Source organism: Dipodomys merriami, unplaced genomic scaffold (assembly GCF_024711535.1).
Source record: "Dipodomys merriami isolate MVZ:Mamm:240054 unplaced genomic scaffold, mDipMer1.0.p SCAF_781, whole genome shotgun sequence".
Taxonomy (NCBI): Eukaryota; Metazoa; Chordata; class Mammalia; order Rodentia; family Heteromyidae; genus Dipodomys; species Dipodomys merriami.
This window is the reverse complement of record NW_027206381.1, coordinates 264,423-269,235: the sequence shown is the minus strand read 5'-3', so window position 1 is coordinate 269,235 and position 4,813 is coordinate 264,423. Positions and strand designations below refer to the sequence as shown.

The 4,813-nt window shown below is 52.3% G+C and overlaps 1 pseudogene; it reads right to left on the bottom strand.

Moving 5' to 3' along the window:
- Positions 1–869: 869 nt before the first annotated feature.
- Positions 870–4,144, bottom strand: LOC138818847 (transcriptional regulator protein Pur-beta-like; annotated as a pseudogene).
- Between the last annotated feature and the right edge of the window lie 669 nt (positions 4,145–4,813).

Here is a 4,813-nt window from a genome sequence, read left to right as displayed (position 1 = left end):
AACTTTTAAACTATTTTAGTAATGAATTCTCTAGTTCAAGCATTGGCTTTTGAATTTTTGCATCCCGGAAAACAATTCTGCAAAGAAAAGACATGGGGCCAGGTTCCATGCAAAATCATTTAAAAAAATCCAATTTGTTTTGATTCACTGATGGCTTCTTGAATTCTTTTTTGCCTTGTCCATGATTGTGTAAAGTTGCATTCCTTTTCATAAACCTGGACTCTCAGTACTGGGTAACTGCAAAGGTCTCTCTGTCTCAAGAATTTCCGTGAAGATCTCGATCCAAAAGGCTGATTAGAATAAAGGTGAAGGATAGACACTGCAACGGCGGCTCGGCCTGGAGAGATACTTTAGATTTACCCAGGTACAACACAAATTCAACTGTTATACACAGATGGATCTGGGTAAGTCAGATGTGTTTAGGGGCCCAGACTGAAATCTATCCCCTTCAGGATTATCTAGATGAGCTTAGGAACCTCGGGTGGGAAATAGAAGCTGAGACACTTGCAGGTGAGGAGATGCTGTTGTCCTCTGCAGGTTGCTGTCAATTTCTGGAACTTTACTGCTTTACTCACTGTTCAAGACTGTTGTCTTATGGTTATTTCTCTTAACTATATTATTTTTTTTTAATTTTGTTGTTTTTTTTTTTCTCCCTTGGTGGCCTCCCGGGCTCCCTCTCCACTAGCTCACAGGGGAATGAGCAAGAATGGGAACTAGCCAGGGGGATGGGGGGTGGGGGGCGCGGGTAACAAGGTGGGGGAGGCCAGGGGGGAAAGCTGCCATTTCAATCCTCATCCACCTCCTCGCCTTAGGACTCCTCACCACCGCCCCCCAGCATGACACTTGTAAAGCTTATCCCTCTGCCGCTCCTAGATTTCTTTCATCTCATCCGCATACCGGCAGAAGGCGCCACCAAACTTGTCCCAGGCCTTGAAGGGCATGGTGATGGCATTGCCGTAGGACGGCTTCACCTCACTCACACAGTAGAAAAACTCCGTACTTGTTGCAGCCCACATCGAAGAAGAAATGTTTGGAGTCCACCGTAATAGAGGTGCCCTCCGGGAGTTCCCCGTACAGCCACCCCCCCCCCCCCCCCCCCCCCCGCCACCGGCACCGACTCTTGGGCCTCCGGCCAGCTCGTGGTCTTCGCCTCCGTAGTCATCGAGGAGCTTGGCGAGCGTGTCGGAATTCGATGAAGCACGATGGTCTGGCTGCTCTGGAGGCCGCCAGGCCCTGGGCCTGCGCCAAAGCCGCCGCCGCGGTTGATGGTCTGGCGGATGTGCAGGAAGGGGCCGCGCTGGTTCTCCTTGAGATCCAGGTAGTACTTGCAGTTCTCACGCACCAGGAACTCGCTCTTGAGGTGCGCCGGCCTGCCGCCCTCCTCAGCGCCCGCTGCCAGCTGCTCGGGGCTGCTGGGGCCCAGCTGCGCGTAGTGATCGATGAAGTCGCCCAGCGAGTCACGGAAATTGGCCGCCACCACAATCGACAGCTTGAGGCGGCTCTTGGAGACACCCGTGCCCACCTCTGCGATCTTCAGGAAACCGCCCTTGGCGTTCTGCTTCACATCCAGGTAGAAGCGCTTGTTCTGGATGTCCATCCGCTTCGAGGCCAGCTCCTGCTTCTCCTGCTGGCCGCCACCGCTGCCGCCACCGCTGCCGCCACCGCCGCCGCCACCGCTGCCGCCACCGCCACCGCTGCCGCCACCACCGCCGCCGTGCTAGCTGCCGCTGTTGCTGTCCACCATCTTCTTGGCTACTGCCTTGCAGCTGCCCACTGTGCTCGCGCCCCCGCCCTCTGCCCTGCGGCTCGCGCTCCCTGGCCCCCCAGCCTTGCCTGCCGGCTTCTCACGCGCTCCCACTGCTCATTGCCCAAGGAGAATTCTTGTGTGCTGGGCCAGTGGCTGTTACTGAGCTGGGGTACTGTACCCAAGTGGGCTTCCAGGTGCTCGCCAATGGTGACAAGGAGACTGTGGCCTGTCATCATAGGGCACCACCACCATTGGGTGACCACCTTCCAGGCTGCCTTTGCTGACCGTGATGACCGAAAGGCTGCCATACTTGCTGCCAGTGGTGAATAAGCCCATTTTATAGAGAGGAATTACTATTCTTAAGTGCGAAGACTGGCATTGGTTGAAGGTCACACGGCTGGAATGTATGGATTTGTACTCTGCTCATGCGACTTTAAATTGAGTCTCAGAATTGAGCACCATCCACTGCAGGGCTGGTTGGAGCAACAGCTGGTCGGGTTCCTCCCTCAGGATCTCTGACTCAGTGTGTGTCTGTAAAACCCACTCTTACCTTTCACCTTCTACCTTGGGTAGCCTACATCAGGGTCTTTGGTTGTGTGCCAGGCTGTGCCTGCTGCCTGCTGCCTGCTTGCAGGTTGGCCTGCTCTGCAGCCAGCAAAAGCTGAAAGTGTTTCATGTACCATGCACACCAGAGACTCTAATGCATCTATGCCAACATCCTGAGGGCCACTGCCCAGCAGAGAGCACAGCTGAGCCTCAGAGACCTAGAAAACCTCTCTTGGAATGCTGGCTCTGTTCCCTCTTCCTTTTTGTCACACTGTCAAAAAACCTATATGTGCTAGACCAAGGAGTGGGTGGCTAGGCCAGTCCCTAATGGGACTTTGTTGCTGTACATGAGCACTTCTACCTGCCACATCCTGGGCTTGCAACCCACTGGTATAAGTGCTAGATAATCAGGCCACCACTTCACACTTCAGGATAAAAGAAGCTCACCTGAGGTCTTGGTGCAAAGTCTACATGTTCAGGGCTTGTGTTACTAGCCACGTCCTCACTAGGGGATCAATAGTGTACTCTCTGGGGCTTCTTCCTCTCTGGGAATGACCAGGCCTTGCTTTATTCACAGGAGTGGCATCTTAGGCAGATCCAGGAGATGCGCAGCATGGATGTATGCCTAACTTTCATGTAGAGACTTAGATGACTGAGCCAGCCATGGATGGACAGGGAAATGCTTCTGCATCCAAGTTGCCTTGATGAATTCTTACTTAGAAGATGACCTGGCTCTAAGCAGATCTCAAGGGGAAAACAAGAGTAGATGGGCTGGGCCACATCTATAATTCTAGTACTTAGGTGGAAGAGACAGGTAGAGAGCAGCTGGAGGCCAGGATTTAACTTCATAGTGAGATTGTCTCAAAAGAAAGCCAATGACTGAGGAGGTAGACCAGTGGTTAAAGCAGGTTTCTACTGTGTGAAAGTGTCTGAGTTCAATTCCCAGCATTCTGAGGACAGCATAGACACAAGCTCTGTTTCCTGACCTCCTTTCAGAGGTAAAGGACCTAGCCACTTGATCAAGGTGCTTTACAATGAGAAAGACACCAATAGTACCTCAGTCTTGCACTGCCATTGAGCCTTTTTAATCTTTCTGTCCACTGATATGGACCAAGTCATGACTTCTGTTTCCCCACCACTATGCCAGGGGACCCTTCCCTGTCTGTTCCTTCTCAGAAGGAACACAAGCCATGCTTCTCAGGTAGAACCAGAGTATTTTTGGCAGTTCCTTGGACCTGTTAGTCAGGCCGTGGACCTCAAGGAATCTGCTGTTCAAATGTGTGCCCAGGACCAGCTCTGTCGGGACGATGGAGGACACCTAGTGGAGGAACTGCCTCAGTCGATGTGGATGTGTAGGGACTGACAAAGCCACAGCTGAGGACAGAGATGGGGCTAGGGTCGCAAGGCTCCTTCCCCATTTGCACTTATCTCTGGATTACACCCAGCCATGTCCTCTGCTGCTCTGATACTGGAGATCGCTAGCAATAGGGGATCACACTGTGCATCTGTGGATTCTGATCTATGCCAAAGCATAGCCATTGGGAGTTGGTAAGGATTGCTGAAGAATGTCCTCTGGAGTTGGGGGGGGGGGCTTTCATGTGATGTGTGTTGGCACAGGCGAGGACAGTTCATAGGGAGTGCTGCCAAATCCCTCTTGAGGACTTCCTGCTTACCTGTGATCCTGCCCCTGGTTACAGCTGGACTTGAGGTGGTTAGGTTGTGAGCTGACAGATCAGAGACCTTCTCTAAACAGAGCCCTGAGTTATCTGGAGGGACGACTTGGCCCTGTCTGATGGCCTGGTAGCTGCTACCCAGCTCTGGCTCTTTTGGCTTAGTGGGTGTGGAGGCCATGGTGCAGGTGAGGAAGGTCCTTTCCTTCTGGCAGCCCAAGGAGGAGATGTGGTTTGTCCCTACCTCTGGGCATTGCATTTTTGTCTTATAAGCTTAAATGTCTCTGGTCCTGGAGGAGCTCAGAGTCCAGAAGCAGAGAAATGACAAAGTAAGTCCTGACAAACTTGCTTGTTACTAGTGGCAAAAGGTAGCCCAAGGTGTAGGCTGTCAGGCATTCTGGACCTCAGACATGCAATTATTCTAGTCCAATGCCATCAAGACCTGCCCTGCAGGCAGAACACTTATGTCATGGGAAGATATGGTGTAGTAAATGCCAGGTGGGTTTGCCATGGAGATGCTCTCCAGGGTCAGACTCTTGAGTGGGGGTGGGCAACTTCACCTACCCCTACCAAGTGCTGAAGGGCATTCTTTCCACTAGGAAATAGCATTTTGTCATTAGTGGGAAGGGAGTTTGGGGGACAGATTGCATAAGCAGGGTACAAGCAAGATAGCTGGTAGCGAGTGGTGAAAGCTGCACTGCAGAATGAGGAACAGGAGGATGTAAACAGTTTACAAGGAGCCTTGAGTAGGTTGAGGTTTAAGTGAGCTCAGTGGGCGAGACCAAAGGCAGAGAGATTAGTGTTCAAGGCTAAGACTGAAAGGGGTTTTGAGAATCGTGAGGGCCCTGAG